This window comes from Panthera uncia, assembly GCF_023721935.1.
Source record: "Panthera uncia isolate 11264 chromosome C1 unlocalized genomic scaffold, Puncia_PCG_1.0 HiC_scaffold_4, whole genome shotgun sequence".
Taxonomy (NCBI): Eukaryota; Metazoa; Chordata; class Mammalia; order Carnivora; family Felidae; genus Panthera; species Panthera uncia.
In genome coordinates, this window is record NW_026057585.1 from 47,749,584 (window position 1) to 47,768,216 (window position 18,633).

The window sequence follows — 18,633 nt, forward strand, 5'->3', positions numbered from 1 at the left end:
GCCACAGATTATTTTGTCCCTGATTTTAAGGGAGCAAAATTATCCCTGAAAAATTTGAAGAAGAAAAAGAAGTCACAACTTAAAAATAAAGTGGAGTTCTATCTGGCATTTTATTTTATTAAAAAAATTTTTTTTCACATTTATTTATTTATTTTTGAGAGATAGAGCACAAGTGGGGGATAGGCAGAGAGAGAAGGAGACACAGAATCCGAAGCAGGCTCCAGGCTCTGAGCTGTCAGCACAGAGCTGGACGCGGGCTCGAACTCACTGCAAGATCATGACCTGAGCCGAAGTCGGATGTTCAACCGACTGAGCCACCCAGGCGCCCCTCTGGCATTTTATTTTGAATAACAGCAGGGAGAGAGATGTAGTATAGGAAACATCAGGGGGAGAATGACAGAACCCAGTTCCTAATTCTGTAGCAAAAGAATTGAAGTGTATATATTCCATTGTGCCACAGTGCATAGTGAGCTTGTTCAGGTGAGTTTAATCAGTATTTATTCATTTTCTGCATTGTTAAATCAAGAGTATGGTTTTGGGAATCTTTAAGTCACATTGAAAATGAATGATATGATAAATTCTTGTGAGTATCTCTAACTCATGGAGGCACTAGATATGGAAAGGTCTTCAAAGTGAGCTCTGCATGCATATCATCCCATTGTGAGTTTTAGAGAGATTATTAGTACCTCATGTAAAGCAATCTACTTTTTTTTAATGTTTGTTTATTTTTCAGAGACAGAGTGCAAATGGGAGAGGGGCAGAGAGAGGGAGGGAGACACAGAATTGGAAGCAGGCTCCAGGCCCTGAGCTGTCAGCACAGAGCCCGACGTGGGGCTCAAACTCATGAGCATGACAGCATGACCTAAGCTGAAGTTGGACGCTTAACCAACTGAGCCAACCAATTGCCCCAGTAATGATCATTTCTTACTTCTTAAGGGTGGCTGTTGGAGGGAGAAGACATGTTCACTTGGTCTCCAATCTTCAAATGATATGGTGCATACCACTGCTTCTGTGCTCACTTTGATTTTCTTGCCTTTGTTCTAGCATTGGTTCCTTGAGTCGTTCTTTCTGAAACCTTTTCCACCAACCAAGCAGTTCTGCTTGTGGGCTGGTAACCTAGCATACACCTTTCAAAATTATGTATAGTTTAACATGGAGGTCTAACATGGAAAGTGAATGCTTATCATTAATAGTTTTAAACATATGTTTTACTGTTGTGCTTGGTACATCACCTATTACTATGGAAAACATCTGAGGGGTTACTTCCTGAATTAGTTATTTTTTGTTGATCTTTTAAGGGTAGATAATTTGGAATTCAAAAGTGAATTTTACCTTAGAATTCATTAGCTAGGAAAGGCTGTGAATTTTGCTATTAGTAACAAATTTGTAATTCATTAGCTAGGAAAGTCTGACTAATCAAGATTTTTGATTAAGAAATCAGATTGGAGGAATAAAGGAAACATTATTAAACATGTATTCAAGGAAGAGATTAATTTGAATTTTTAAAAATTCTTAAAAAAAGAGGAGTGTGAGACATAAGAAAATAGTGATCATGGAAAATCATTTGGAGAAGATGGGAGGCATATTGCTTGGTTCCAAACAAAAGGTGATTTCAGTAAAAAAATACTCAAAGTTATTATCTCACAATATGAATGGCAAAGTAAACAACCATTTGAATATATATTTAGACCCCAACTGGTTAGCTTATTATCATGTACAATTTTTTACATTCAGAAACAGTAAACATATATCAGTCATGAAAAATTGGAAGAAAAGATGCAAAAAAAGAGTGTCAGGCAAAACGAGCACAATGTGAAAATAATTACCAATCCAACGTTATCCAACACAACTAACCAAGAATGGCAAAACTATAACATCATAAACACAACTAAGATAGCTTTATAAAGGGCAAAAATATATTTATTGCACCTATTCCCTTCTCAGAAATCTAAATGAAAGGAGATGTTGCAACTTTGAGAGCTATTATTGATGACTGAACACCCTCCTGGTCAAATTTTTGTCTTTAGTTTAATTCTTTCCTACCTCTATAGAATTTCACATTCTCTTGTTCGGTAGGAGAGAAAAGCCACGATAAGCTGTATGACATTTTGAGCTGCTATACTCTGAATGAACTCACTGGCATGCTAAGCTATGCTAAGTTACATAGCTAGACATTGATTTCCTGGAGTTAGAGGAGCTGATGATGTAGGCCAACTGAAGCTGTACAACTTGGCTATGGAACAATAAATTGATTTTACACTTATACCTGCTTGTCACCTCCACTGTCATAATTCGTGGGTCTTCAGTCAGTGCTTGAGCCAGTGGAAAAGAGGAACACCATCAGTTTAAATGAAAGTGATCACATAGACAAGCAAAGAATTGTTAACACCCAGAAAAACTTAGAGGGATCTAGAGGGGCAGAGATGGAGGAATAGCATGGAAGTTTTTTTGCATCTCTTGTCCCTGAAATGTAACCATCCTGCACACCTAGAAAACTGATTTGAGGATTAACACAACAATCTGTACAACCTGAACCAGAGAACTCAGCAGGTATGCAGTGCAGAGAGGTGACTTGGCGGGGGAGAGGAGGAGCTGTGCAGGGCAGGGAGCTGTTTTTGCTTGTGGAGAGAGGACGGCGAGGGGGAGAGAATACAGAAAGCACCTCCAATGCCCAAAAGCAGCTAGAGAGAAAATAAAGTGTACACAAAGGACTGAACAAAAAAGGGAGAAATTAGAAAGGAGAGGGTTTAAATTCCATCAAGATTCTATAAACAGGGGGAGTGCAGAGTCTGCAACCCTGCAGCTTGATACCTGGTGGTGCTCTGGTGGGAAGGGCGAATCCCCAGAAGCAGAAAGAAAGAGGTCTTCAGGGTCCTCAGGACACATGGAGAGAGGCAGTTCCCCTGCTGAGAGGAAACTTGGTAGAGGCTGTGCGGCCTCTCCACAGGTAAAGGTCCCAAATGGTCCCCAGAGACTATCACATTCACTGGTACTGAAACAAGGATGTTAAGGGGGGAAGCCTGGCACCAGATGTGTGTTGTGATTTTCCATAATCACTGAAATGCTGCTGTTACATGATTGCATGATTTTTTTCTGGGGCAGACTGGCACCCAGCTACAGTCTCTGGGCATCGGCAGCAGCGTGGTCTCCCAAACATTCCTGAGGGTGGGCTGGCATCTGGCCATTTCTCTGTGAGACCCTCACCCAGAAGGTCTGAGTAGGTCAAAGCTGCAGTCCCTCAGAAGTGAGGGGTTGGGAAACACAGTCACATATGAGATAAAACTCAGGAGGGAGGAGCTGCCTGGCAAGCTGATGGCTTGGTCACAGTGTAAAAGCAGGAAGTGGACAGAAGCCAGAGACAAAGGAGGGATGCACAATTGCTGGTTAGGGAGAGCACAGAGTTCTGATACTAGAGATTGGGTAGCTGGGTGACACCAATTTCACCTCTCCCACGCATGTGCATACACACCTACATGTGCCACAACAATCCACCCCAGTAAGCTAAACAGCACTATCTAGTGGAGAATGGAGCCCAGCCCAACTGGGCCAAACTCACTCTTCAGGAACAACACAAGTCTCTCTGCCTGCTTAGTTTATAAAGTGTTTCATAGTTCAACTTCTAAGGGAAACCAATGTAATTTTAATCGTACTTCAGTCTGTTTGCTGGTCCATCTATTCATTTTTTTCTGTTTTTATTCTTGAATGCAAAAAGAGGAAAAAAATTATTGTTATTCTCCATTTCTATTAAAATATTTTTCTTTAATTTTTTTCTACTCTATTTTTTACTTATTTGTAAAACTTTCAAATTCTTTTTTTTCCTTCCATCATTTCATCTTATTGTATTCATTTTTTCAAATTTTCAAACATTTTCCTTTTTTATCCTTTTTTTCCTTATCTTTTCCTTTTTTCTCTAATCTATCAAGCTCCTTTCAACAACCAGACCAGAACACACCTAGGATCTAGCATCCTTTATTTGATTTTTTTGTACTGTTTTTAAGTTTTTAATTTTAATGTTTTTTACCTTATTAATTTCTTTCTTCCTTCAAAATGATGAAATGAAGGAATTCATCCCAAAAGAAAGAAAATGACGAAATGACAGCCATGGACTTAATCAACACAGATACAAGCAAGATGTCTGAACTAGAATTTAGAATCATGATAATAAGAATACTAGCTGGGTTGAAAACAGATTAGAATCTCTTTATGTGAAGATAAAAGCTAGTCAGGATGAAATAAAAAATGTTATAACTGAGCTGCAATCTCAAATGGTGGCCACAGTGGCAAGGATGGATGAGACAGAGCAGTGAATCAGTGATATAGAGAATAAATTTATGGAGAAAATTGAAGCAGAAAAAAAGAGGGAGACTAAGGCAAAAGAGCACAATTTAATAATTAGAGAAATCGGACTCATTAAAAAGGAACAACATCAGAATCAGAGGGGTCCCAGAAGATGCAGAGAGAGAAAAAGGGATAGAAGGGTTATGTGAGCAAATCATAGCAGAAAACTTTCCTAACCTGGGGAAAGACACAGACATCAAAATCCAGGAAGCACAGAGGACTCCCATCAGATTCAACAAAAACCAACCATCAACAAGGCATATCATAGTCAAATTCACAAAATTATCAGGCAAGGAAAGAATCATCAAAGCAGCAAGGGAAAAAAGGTCCTTACCAACAAGGGAAGACAGATCAGGTTTGCAGCAGACTTATCCACGGAAACTTGGCAGGCCAGAAAGGAGTGGCAGGATACATTCAATGTGCTGTATCAGAAAAACATGCAGCCAAGAATTCTTTATCCAGCAAGGCTGGCATTCAAAATAGAAGGAGAGATAGAAAGGTTCCCAGACAAACAAAAATTAAAGGAGTTCATGATCACTAAACCAGCCCTGCAAGAAATTTTAAGAGGGACTCTCTGAGGGGAGAAAAGATGGAAAAAAAAAAAAAAAACGACCACAAGCAACAAAGACTAGAAAGGACCAGAGAACACCACCAGAAACTCCAACTCTACAGGCAACATAATGGCAATAAATTCATATCTTTCAGTACTCATTCTAAACATCAATAGACTAAATGTTCCAATTAAAAAGACAGAGGGTAACAGAATGGGTAAGAAAACAAGATCCATCTGTATGCTGTTTACAAGGGACTCACTTTAGACCTAAAGACACCTTCAGATTGAAAGTAAGGGGATGGAGAACCATCTATCATGCTAACAGTCACCAAAACAAAGCCAGAGTAGCCATACTTATATCAGACAATGAATACTTTAAAATAAAGACAATAACAAGAGATGAAGAAGGACATTATATAATAATTAAGGGGTCTATCCACCAAGAAGATCTAACAGTTGTAAACATTTATGCTCCAAATGTGGACCACCCAAATATATAAATCAGTGAATTATAAACATAAAGAAACTCATTGATAATAATACCATAATACTAGGGGACTTCAACACCCCAGTTACAACAATGGACAGATCATCTAAACAGAAAATCAACAAGGAAATAATGGCTGTGAATGACACATTGGACCAGATGGAGTTAATGGATATATTCAGAACATTTCATCCTACAGCAGTGGAATACACATTCTTCTCCAGTGCACATGGAATGTTGTTCAGAATAGATCACATACTGGAACACAAATCGGCTCTCAACAAGAACAAAAAGATCGAGATCATACCATACATATTTTCAGACCACAATGCTTTGAAACTCAAAATCAACCACAAGAAAAAATGTGGAAAGTTAACAAATACTTGGAGACTAAAGACCATCCTACTAAAGAATGAATGGGCTAACCAAGAAGTTAAAGAGGAAATTAAAAAGTACATGGAAGCCAATGCAAATGATAACACCACAGCCCCAAACCTCTGGGGTGCAGCAAGGCAGTCATAGGAGGGAAGTATATAGCAATCCAGGCCTTCCTAAAGAAGGAAGAAAGGTCACAGATACATAACCTAACCTCACACCTTAAAGATCTGGAAAAAGAACAGCAAATAAAACCCCAAACCGGGGGGCGCCTGGGTGGCGCAGTCGGTTAAGCGTCCGACTTCAGCCAGGTCACGATCTCGCCGTCCGTGAGTTCGAGCCCCGCGTCAGGCTCTGGGCTGATGGCTCGGAGCCTGGAGCCTGTTTCCGATTCTGTGTCTCCCTCTCTCTCTGCCCCTCCCCCGTTCATGCTCTGTCTCTCTCTGTCCCAAAAAAAAAAAAAAAAAAAAAAAAAGTTGTTGTGAAAAAAAAAAAAAAAAAAAAAACCCAAACCGGTAGAATACAGGAAATAATAAAGATTAGAGCAGAAATTAATGTTATAGAAACCAAAAAAAAACCAAGTAGAATGAATCAACGAAACTAGAAGCTGGTTCTTTGAAAGAATTAACAAAACTGATAAACGCCTAGCCAGTTTGATCAAAAAGAAAAAGGAAAGGACCAAAATAAATAAAATCAAGAATGAAAGAGGAGAGATCACAACCCACACAGCAGAAATACAAACAATAAGAAGAGAATATTATGAGCAATTATATGCCAATATAATGGGCAATCTGGAAGAAATGGGAAAATTCCTAGAAAAATATAAACTACCAAAACTAAAACAGGAAGAAATAGAAAATTTTAACAGACCCATAACCAGTAAAGAAATCGAATTAGTAATAAAAATTTCCCCAAAACAGGAGTCCGGGGCCAGATGGCTTTCCAGGGGAATTCTACCAAACATTTAGAGAAGAGGGACCTCCTATTTTTTTGAAGCTGTTCCAAAAAATTGAAATGGAAGGAAAACTTCCAAACTCTTTCTATGAAGCCAGCATTACCTTGATTCCAAAACCAAAGACCCCACTAAAAAGGAGAACTATAGACCAATTTCCCTGATGAACATGGATGCAAAAATCCTCAAAAACATACTAGCCAACCAGATCCAACCATACATTAAAAAAATTATTCACCATGACCAAGTGGGATTTACACCTGGGATGCTGGGTTGGTTCAATATCAGCAAATCAATCAATGTGATACAGCATATCAATAAAAGAAAGGACAAGAACCACATGATCCTCTCAGCAGACGCAGAGAAAGAATTTGACAAAATACAGCATCCTTTCTTGATAAAAACCCTCAAGAAAGTACGGATAGAAGGATCATACCTCAAGACTGTAAAAGTCATATATGAAAAACCCACCATTAATATCATCCTCAATGGGGAAAAACTGAGAGCTTTCCCCCTATGGTCAGGAAGGAGACAGGGATGTCCACTCTCGCCACTCTTATTCAACATAGTATTGGATGTCTTAACCTGAGCAATCAGACAACACAAAGAAATAAAAGGCATCCAAATCGGCCAGGAGGAGGCTTACTTTCACTTTTTGCAGATTACATGATACTCTTTATGGAAAACCCAAAATATTCCACCAAAAAACTGCTAGAACTGATCCATGAATTCAGCACAGTCACAGGATATAAAATCAATGCACAGAAATGGGTTGCATTCCTATACACCCAATAATGAAGCAACAGAAAGCGAAATCAAGGAATCAATCCCATTTACAATTGCACCAAAAATCATAAAATACCTAGGAATAAATCTAACCAAAGAAGTGAAAAATCTATACACTGAAAACTATAGAAAGTTTATGAAAGAAATTGAAGAAGACACACACAAAAAAAGGAAAAATATTCCATGCTCCTGGATAGGAAGAACAAATATTGTTAAAATGTCAATACTACCCAAAGCAATCTACGTATTCAATGCAATACCTATCAAAATAACACCAGCATTCTTCACAGAGCTAGAACAAACAACTCTGAAATTTGTATGGAATGATAAAAGACCCCGAGTAGGCAAAGCAATCTTGAAAAAGAAAACCAAAGCTGGAGGCATCACAATCCCAGACTTGAAGCTGTATTACAACCTGTAATCATCAAGACAGTATGGTACTGGCACAAAAACAGACACTCAGATCAAAAGAACAGAATAGAGAACCCAGAAATTGACCCACAAACATATGGCCAACTAATCATTGATAAAGCAGGAATGAATATCCGATGGAATAAAGACAGTCTCTTCAGCAAATAGTGCTGGGAAAACTGGATAGTGACATGCAGAAAAATGAACCTGGACCACTTTCTTACACCATACACAAAAATAAACTCAAAATGGATGAAAGAGCTCAGGGTAAGACAAGAAGCCATCAAAATGCTTGAGGAGAAAGCAGACAGAAACCTCTTTGACCTTGGGGGTGCCTGGGTGGCTCAGTCAGTAAGCGTCTGACTTCGGCTCAGGTCATGGTCTCGTGGTTTGTGAGTTTGAGCCCCGACTCGGGCTCTGTGCTGACAGCTCAGAGCCTGGAGTCTGCTTTCAGATTCTGTGTCTCCCCCTCTCTCTGCCCCTCCCATGCTCATGCTCTGTCTCTCTCTCTCTGTCTCTCAATAATAAATAAACATTAAAAAAAATAAAAAAAACCCTCTTTGACCTTGGACGCAGTAACTTCTTACTCAACCTGTCTCTGGAAGCAAGGGAAACCAAAGCAAAATGAACTATTGGGACCTCATGAAAATAAAAAGCTTCTGTGTACCAGAGGAAAAATCTATAAAGAACTTATCAAAGTCAACACCCAAAAAACAAATAATCCAGTGAAGAAATGGGCAAAAGACATGAATAGACACTTCTCCAAAGAAGACAGCCAGATGGTCAATTGACACATGAAAAATGCTCAACATCACTCATCATCAGAGAAATACAAATCAAAACCACATTGAGATATCACCTCACACCTGTCAGAATGGCTAACAATAACAACTCAGGCAACAACAGATGTTGGCGAGGATGCAGAGAAAGAGGATCTTTTTTGCATTGTTGGTGGGAATGCAAACTAGGGCCACAACTCTGGAAAACAGTATGGAGGTTCCTCAAAATATTAAAAATAGAACTATCCCGTGACCTAGGAATTGCACTACTAGGTATTTATCCAAGAGATACAGGTATGCTGTTTCCAAGGGGCACATGAACCCCAGTGTTTATAGCAGCACTATCAACAATAGCCAAAGTATGGAAAGAGCCCATATGTCTGTCAATGGATATATGGATAAAGAAGAAGTGGCATGTATATGCAATGGAGTATTATTCAGCAATCAAAAAGAATGAAATCTTGCCATTTGCAACTACGTGGATGGAACTAGAGGGTATTATGCTAAGCAAAATTAGCCAGTCAGAGAAAGACAAATGCCATATGACTTCACTCATAAGTGAATTTTAAGATATAGAACACATGAACTTAAGGGAAGGGAAGCAAAAATAATATAAAAACGTGAGCTGAGGGCTGATGGGGGGTGGGAGGGCAGGGATGGTGGGTGATGGGTAATGAGGAGGGCACCTTTTGGGATGAGCACTGGGTGTTGTATGGAAACCAATTTGACAATAAACTAAAAAATAAATAAATTAATTAATTAAAAAAAAATAAAAAAATAAAAATGGTATCTAAGAAAAAAAAATAATATAAAAACATGGAGGGGGACAAAACATAAGAGACTCTTGAATATAGAGAACAAACAGAGGGTTGCTGGAGGGGTTGTGGGAGGGAGGATGGGCTAAATGGGTAAGGGGCTTAAGGAATCTACTGCTGAAATCATTGTTGCCTCATGTGCTAACTAACTTGGATGTAAATTATAAAAAATAAGTAAATTATAGAAAAAAGAGAAAAACTTAGAGGGATCTAGAACATTACTTTAAACCCATGGATGCATAATCTACATGAGAACATCAATAAAGACTGCTTAACAACCCCTACATTTATTAGAATATTCTTGTAATGGTCTATCCAAGGGTGAAAAGCTGATTGCATATATTATATAATAGCCTGTAGAATTATTTTTCTGGTTTATTTTTACCTTCTCATGGGATAGGTGCAGCCCAGGACTATGCTTTGATTTGGAACTCCTTGAAGGCAAGCTCTATATCCTACTTATCATCTTTAATGACTTGCACAGTAACTGGCATTTAATAAATAATGACTACTATCCAAACACTAGGTGCTAAACAATGCACTAAAACTTACCTTATACATATTACCTCCTTTAGTCCATATAACAGCATTAGAGATTAATTATTATGAATTATTATTACCCAATTTTGCTAAGGAGGAAACTAAGTCTTGGGGAGGTTAAGTAGCTTTCCCAAGTAATTTGCACTAGTGGTAAACTGACAGGATCAGGATTTGAACCAAGGCTGTCTGACTATTAAAGGTCATTCTCTTAAACACAAAACTATACTGCAATCTCCTTACCCCCAAATTGACTTTTCTGTTCTGAAAAGGAACAAAAGGATCAGGTTTAGGATATATTAAATTTCTTTAGCAGCTCTTTAATTTGCCAAAGGGCCATTCCTACTTATTGAATTAGGTCTGTTATCTATTTTAGATCCTATGGATGTGACAGATTGTTATAGTTAGGCAAATAAGTGTATTTAGCAATCTTTCCATAATTATGAAGTAATGAAGCTCATGTTCTCACATGGTTTGGTAAAACATCAAATGGGCATGAAAAGAATGTGCTGTAAAATGATTCTGTCTGCATCAGTACTGTTCTTTCATTCTCTGTTGGGGATACAGGCTGCAGCGAATGGGGAGAGGGAGATACAGAAGAAAGCCAGGAGTTAACACTAAATTTTGTGTGAAGTTAAGCAAACATAAGTGACATAAGATATCTAATGGGACAATTACAGTGTTGGAGGGACTGTAAAGAGGGTTTTTTTCTGACTGGCACAAAGGCTTGAGAAAGGTAATGAGGATGCTTATGATGAAGTACAAAGGGCTAATGAAAATGTAGAAAATGTCAGAGGCTCGATTTGTTCAAGCAGAGGGTTAGTCTTGAGAACACTGACTCATACTGAAGGGGAATTTGAACATGAAGCTTTCTGTAAAGACTGTACTACACATTTTGAATGATAAAAAGAAATAGAGTAGATCTGACATTTGTTTTGAACTTTCAAGGGGAGGTTGGACAAAATAACATGTATTTGAGGAGAATAGTGATGAAACATAGTATTTTCAAGTTGACCCAAAACCATACTGTCAGAATTTACAGGGAAAAAGTCCAATATCCATAGAACCCAAGAAAACGTTTATGTCAGCATCACAGGAAAGAAATGTTGATTTGATACCAAATGGCACTGTTCATACAAAATTCTGACCACAGCTAAACCAGCTTATTACATACAAATTTAAAGTGTTTGGGAGGTTTTATAGGATATAAAAGAAATGACTTTCTCACTACGCTGCTTTAGTTCACGCTATTCTCTAAGTGAAGAATGCTAGACTGAGAAGTATATTACCCAATTCATCTGTCATCTGTTTTACTAGCCACCTTGGCTCTTGAACCACTTAGGATTGCTTCCAAAAATCAAACAGCCTCGAAAGATGACAGTTTATGCTGCTGAGAATATTCAAATGGGCACAATTCATTCTCTCACATTAAGTCCAACAGAGTTCAAAAATGTTTGGGAGCAGTGTCAACAACACAGAATCATCTAAAAAGGATAATTCAGTAACTAATTTCAAGGAACCAGTGACGCTCATTTAAATGAGTCAGTTACAATAATTTTGTAAAACGACAAAAACTACAAAACAGTCCTAATCACTTTCCATTTATACTATATGTTCTGTAGTGTCTTTTTTTAGTAAGCAGGTTAAGTTTAAAAAATATAGACAATTGGACTTCTGCTTCCAGTTAGATGAAGTAGACTGACTTTTCCCTGTTCCCTTTAAGCACAATTAAAACCTTGGACATAATAAAGAAACTTGGACATATAATATAAAACAAATATATATAAACAATATATATAAAATTATATAAACAAATATAAGGGAACTCTGGAAAGAAGACAGAATAATGCAGATCAATTACGGATCTGGAGACCAAGCAACAACATGGCACTGAATCCCTTGGGTTTTATTTTTGTGAGAGTCAGGACCTTCTCTATCATTCAGTGAGGCTACTCCCACTGAGGTATTAGTGGAGACCCTCTGTGGAGCTGGAAATTCCATCCTCATCTAGCAATAACAAGAAGACTTTGCCTCAAGTGTCAATGGAGACCGAATGGGAAAATTGGACTTCTCCCTACCTGGCCTGAATGAGGCAGTGCCCCATTCTTCTCCAGTTGGAGTGGTTTCAAGGAAAGATACCTAAAACATAAGGTTTAAGTACAATCGAGAGTTTTATAACATTCTACAAAATTTCTAGGTTTAAATCATACCAAGAACCAGGAAAATGTCAAACTAAATGGAAAAAGATAATCACTAAATGCCAACACTGAGAGAACGGAGATGTTAGCATTATCTGACAAAAATTTTAAGGTAACTAATTAAAAATATGTATCAATGACTAATTATGCATATGCTTAAACCAAATGAAAAAAAAACGGTGGAAAAATATAAAACTTCAGCAAATAAATAGAAGATATTAAGAAGAAACAAATGGAATTTTTAGAGCTGGAAAATACAATGACTGAAAAGCTCAATGGATGGGCTTAAAAGCAGAATATAGAAAACAAAGAAAAGAAACAGTAAAGTAGAAGCCAGGGCAATAGAAATGATCCAATCTGAATAGAGAAAACACACTGGAAAAAATGACCAGAGTGTTAGTGACCTAATAATCAGATTATCGAAAGGAAAGGAGGAAGAGAATGGGGCTGAAAATTAAATGAGGAAATAACTGCTGAAAAATTCTGATATTTGTCAAAAGACAAAAACCTACAGATCTGAGAAGCAGAATATCACACAGATTAAACTCAAAGAAAACCATGCATTGACACCTTATAATTAAACTTCTGAAAACTTAAGACAAAGAAAAATGTCCTAAGGCAGCCTGAGAAAAATGACATCTCACCAGAGACTAAAAACAAATCAAATGGCAGTGGATGTCTCATCAAAAACCAAAGAGAAAGGAAAGAAGTGGCACAATATTTTTCAATCGCTGAAGGAATAGAACTGTCAACCTAACATTTTATACCAGTGAAAATGTTCTTCAGGAATGAAAGAGAAATTGAGACATTCTCAGCTGAAGACAAATGAAGAAAATTTGTCACCACCAGGCCTATCCTAAAATAATGGCTAAAGAAAGTTCTCTAAATAAAAAAGGAAATAATAAAAGAGGAAACCTTGGAACATTAGAAAGAAAGAAAGAACATAGCAAACAAATATATGGATACCTATAATGAGCCTTCTTTATCTTCTTGAATTTTCAAAGTAATGTTTGATGACTGAAGTAAAACTATGTCATTATCTGAGGTGGTTCTATATGTATGTAGAGGAAATGTTTGAGACAGCTATAAGCAGAGGAGGGTGAACTGACAGAAAGACAGGTAAAGTTTCTGCACTTCATTTGAACTGTTAGGTGATGACACTAGCAGACTCTCGTAAGTTATGTATATAGAATATAATAGCCAGAGCGACCATTTAAAAAGCTACACAAAGAGGTTTACTAAAACACTGTAGATAAATAAAATAGAAATTCTAAAAAACGTCCAAATAACACACAGGAAGCAGGCAAAAAAAAAAAAAAAAAAAAAAAAAAAAAAAAAAAAAAAAAAAAAAAGACAAATCAGAGAAGCAAAGAGAGAGAGAGAACAACAAACAAAAAATTACATTAAATCTTTAAACCTTAATGTGTCAGTTCTTAAATTCAAAGAGACTAAATGCACAAATTAAAAGACAGATCTTGGCAGAAGGGATTAAGGAACATTACTCAACTATATGCAGACTATAAAAACTATATGCAGACATTACTGCAAATATAACAATATAGGAGGATAAAAAGTAAAAGCATTAAAAATATATATCATGCAGATATTAGTTAAAGGAAAAGAGAATGGGCTGTATCAATACTAGATAAGGTAGATTTCAGAGCAGAGCAAAAACACTCAATATAGAGAGGGATCTTATGTTATGAAAAAAGAGTCAGTCCACTGAGGGGACATAGCAATCCTAAATGCATACATAGCTCCAATAACAAAGCTGCAAATACGTGACCAAAATTGATAGAACTTATAGAGAAATAAACAAATACACAATTAGAGTTGGAGATTTCAACACTCTTCTCTCAACAATTGATAGAACTACACTGAAAATGACCAAGAATACAGAAGAACTCAACAATACCATCAACTAACCAGATCTAATTGTCATTTATTGAACATTCCACCTGACGTCATTCGAATACACAGTATTTTCAAGTTTTCATAGAAAAATTACTAAGATAGAATATATCCTGAACCAGAAAACAAATCTCAGCAAATTTAAATGAAATAAAATAACACAGAATGTATTCTCCAACCACAGTAGAATCAAACTAAAAATTTATGACAAAAAGATAAAACTATCTAAACACTTGTAAACTACACAACACAGTTTGAAATAATGTGTGGGTTACAGAGGTCTCAAAAGAAATAAAATAATATATTGAACTGAACATAAATGAAAATGCAGCACATAAAAATTTGTGGAACACAGCTAAAACAGTGCTAAGAGAAAAATTTATGACCCTAAATGTAGGTACTAGAAAAGAAGAAGCCTCAAATCAATAATTAAGATCCTACATCAAGAGCCTAGGGAAAGAAGGGCTAAATAAACCCAAAGCAAGTTGGTTTTTATTATTAAGTTATATAATAATATAGTTATATAGTTATTATTATATTATAGTTTTTATTATTATAAAAAGAGAAGGAAAAAAAAGCAGAAATCAGTGAAATGGAAAGTGACTGACAGATAAAATAGATGAAACAAAGAGCTGGTTCTTTGAAAAGATAAAAAAATTGACACATTTCTAGTAAGACTTAAAAAGAAAAAAGAAGACATAAATTACCAAAATTAGGAATGAAGAAGGGAATATCATTTCAGTCCTATAAACATCATAAGGCTAATAAGGTAATACTAAAAATAACTCTACACATAAATTTGACAATTCATATGAAATTGGCCACTTTCTTGAAAAACCCAAACTACCATATTTCATCCAATATGAAATAGATAATTTCAATAGCCCTGTAACTATCAAGATTGGAATCTGTAATTTAAAATCTTCCAGGAAAGAAATCTCCAGGTCCAGATGGTTACATCGGAGAATTCTAACAAACATTTAAATAAGAATTAATGTCAATTCCACACACTCTTTTCCAGAAAACAGAAGAGGAAGTAACATTCCCAATATATTCTATAAAAATAGTATTGTCACAATAACAAAACCAGACAAAGACAGTACCAAAAAAAAAAAAAAAAAAAAAAGGAAGTAAAAGAAAACTACAAACCTCCTTCATAGATGAATGCAAAAATCCTTAACAAAATATTGACAAATAGAATTCAGCAATATATATATATAAAAGAATTATGTACCATGACCAAGTAGGGTTTATTCCAGTGATTCAAAGCTTGCTCAATATTTCAAAATCAACCAATGCAATGCACCATATTAATGGACTACAGAAGTAAAATCATGTGATCCTATCAATGGAAACCTAGGACATTTGACAAAATTCAGCTCCCATTCATAACAAAAATTCTGAGATATATAGGAATGGAGGGGAACTTACCCAACTTGATAACGAACATTTCCAAAAAACTTAAAGCTAACATTATACTTAATGTTGCAAACTGAATACTTCCTCCCTAAGATGAAGTAAAGGCACAGATGTCCACACTCACCACTCTTTTTAAACACAGTACTGGAAGTTCTAGTCAATAGACTAAGGCAAGAAAAGGAAATAAAAGGCATACAGATTGAAGAGGAAGAAATTAACTGTCCTTATTTGCATATGACATGACTGTCTACATTGAAAATCAAAAGAATCAACAAAAATATATTCCTAGAACTAACAAGTGAGTCGAGCAAGTTTGCAGGATACAACACCAAATGTATTTATGTACGTTAGCAACAAACATGTGCACATCGAAATTTCAAGCAACAGCATATACAATCACACACACAAAAAAGTGAAATATTTAGGTGTAAATCAAACAAAGCTTGCACAGGACTTATACGCTGAAAACTACACAATGCTGATGAAAGATATCAAAGATTTAAGTAAATGAAGACATATTTATGGATTGGAAGACTTAACATAGTAAGGACGTAATTCTCTCCAAATTGATACACAGGTTTAACAAATTCCTATAAAAATCCCAGCATGATTTTTTAATGGATATATATAAGATTATTCTAAAATTTATATTGAAAGGCAGCAAAAATAGAATAACTATAATGATTTTGAAAAAGAAGAAGAAAACAGGAAGAATAAGCCTATCTGATTTCAAGATTATTATAATTACAGTAATCAGGACTGTGTGATATTGGCAGAGGGACAGACAGATAAATGGAACAGTTCAGAGAACCCACAAATAGATTCACACAAATCTGCCCAAATGACTTTTTGTCAAAGGTGCAAAAGCAATTCAATGGAAAAAAGATAGCCTTTTCAACAAACGATGCTGGCACCATTAGACATCCATAGGCAAAATAAAGGAGACCTGACCTACGTCTCATACTTTGTATGTATATAAATTAGCTCAAAATAGATCACAGACTTAAATGTAAAATGTTGAGAATGAAAATCAAACTACAGAATTCGAGAAAAGATTAGCAAATCAAGAATGGGATCAAGAACAAAGAACCCTCAAAATGCAAAAGTAAGAAACTAAATAATCCATTTGGAATAATGTTGAAAGATGTGAAGAAACATTTCACCAAAGATTATACAGATGGCAGCAAATAAGCACATGAAAAGATGTTCAAAATCATTAGCTATTGGAGAAATTCAAATTAAAACCACAGTGAGATATCACTACACACGTATCAGACTGACTAAATAAACCATAGTGACAACGACAAATGCTGACAAAGATGAGGAGAAACTCAGAGGCTGCTGCTGCTTGAAATGTAAAATGGTAAGAGCCGTTCTGGAAACATTTAACAGTTTCTTAAAAAACTAAACATGCAAGGAGTACCATATGATGCAGCAGTAATATTCCTGGGCATTTATCCTGGAGACTTAAGACCAACATTCATACAAAAACCTGTCCACAAATGTTTAGAACAACTTTCTTCATAACAGCCCCAAACTAGAAACAATCCAAGTTTCTTTCAGTGGGTGACTGGTCAAACAAACAGATGTGTCCTTACCATAATATACAAAACAGCAATAAAAGGTAAGAAACTATTAACACACACACACACACACACACACACAACGATATGAATGAATCCTCAGAGAATTATGCTGAGTAAAAAAGCTAAGCCCAAAAGATGACATACTATAGGATTCCATTTGTATGACATTCTTCAAACAACAAAATTATAGAAATGGAGGGTTGTAGAAATGCCAGGAGTTAATTTAAAAAATAAGAGGCAGTACAGATAACACAATCTTTGAAGGTAGATGACCCTGGGTTTTACTTCTTGCTTTTAGTTGTGCAATCGTATACAAGCTACCTAAGCCCTCTGCTTATCATATGAAAACTGTAGATATAATAAGTGCTTCATAGAATATTGTGAGGAATAAAGAAGACAATGTATTGAATTGAGCAAATTTCTTGGTACATAGTAAGTACTCAATAATTGCAATGAGAATAAAAAGTTCTCTGCTGCTTAAAGATCTGATTGTTCTTTGGACATAGCAATAGATAATCACCCAAAAGAACTGTTTTTAAACCTGTGGCAAATAATCAATGTCAACTTGCTTTATAAACTGCTCCTGAAAGTTAGCCAATCAGCAAGAGTCTCACTCAAATAACCATGCTTCCCCAGTTCAAGGTCAATTAACCCCTAAATATTCCAACTTCTGAAAATCCATCAATTCTTGAACTCCATGCTTCCTCAGACTGTGGTTTTACTCAGAGATTGTACTATTTGCTAGCAAGCAGTAAATTATGTTTTGTTTCAGATATTGAAAAATGGCTTCTTTATGGAGGGATACCGCATATACAAATTTAAAAAACACAATTCTGGGGCTACTGCGTGGCTCAGTCATTTAAGAGTCCGACTTTGGCTCAGGTCATGATCTCGTGGTTCGTGGGTTGGAGCCGCGCATCAGGCTCTGTGCTGACAGCTCAGAGCCTGGAGCCTGCTTCAGATTCTGTCTCCCTTGCTCTCTGCCCCTCCCCCACTCACGCTCTGCCTGTCTGTCTGTCTCTCTCTCAAAAATAAATAAACATTAAAAAGAATGTAAAAAACACAATTCTGTCATAAGTGGAGATGGTGCTACTCACTCTTCACTAATACAGCTAATATTTTAAGTTGCAGTGATTCACCTTCATTTTTTTTCCCATAGACACTTCCATCCCCATTATTTATATAATTTCATAAAACTGTCCAGATGAAGAGTAAAGCCAGTGTTAAATGGATAAGTAATTCAAAAGAGACACTAACTCATGACCTTGGTCTCATTAACAGCCTGCTGTTAGGAACACCGCTAAATGAAAATTTAGCTTGTCCCTAATTAACAGATTTTTATCCAAAATAATATTATAACAGCTACCAATAATTAAACACTGATATGACAGACATTGTGATAAATATTTTACATCATGGTGTTAATTTTTAGAACCACTCTATAAGGTATGCATCACTGTGCTCTTTCCCCCATTTTGGAAAGTAA

General features: G+C 36.2%; 1 protein-coding gene across 2 annotated transcripts in view; it reads right to left on the bottom strand.

Annotated features, from left to right (window-relative positions):
- LRRC7 (leucine rich repeat containing 7) overlaps positions 1-18,633 on the bottom strand; it is a 454,713-nt gene that overhangs the window by 44,787 nt on the left and 391,293 nt on the right. The gene's annotated exons all lie outside the window — the stretch shown is intronic.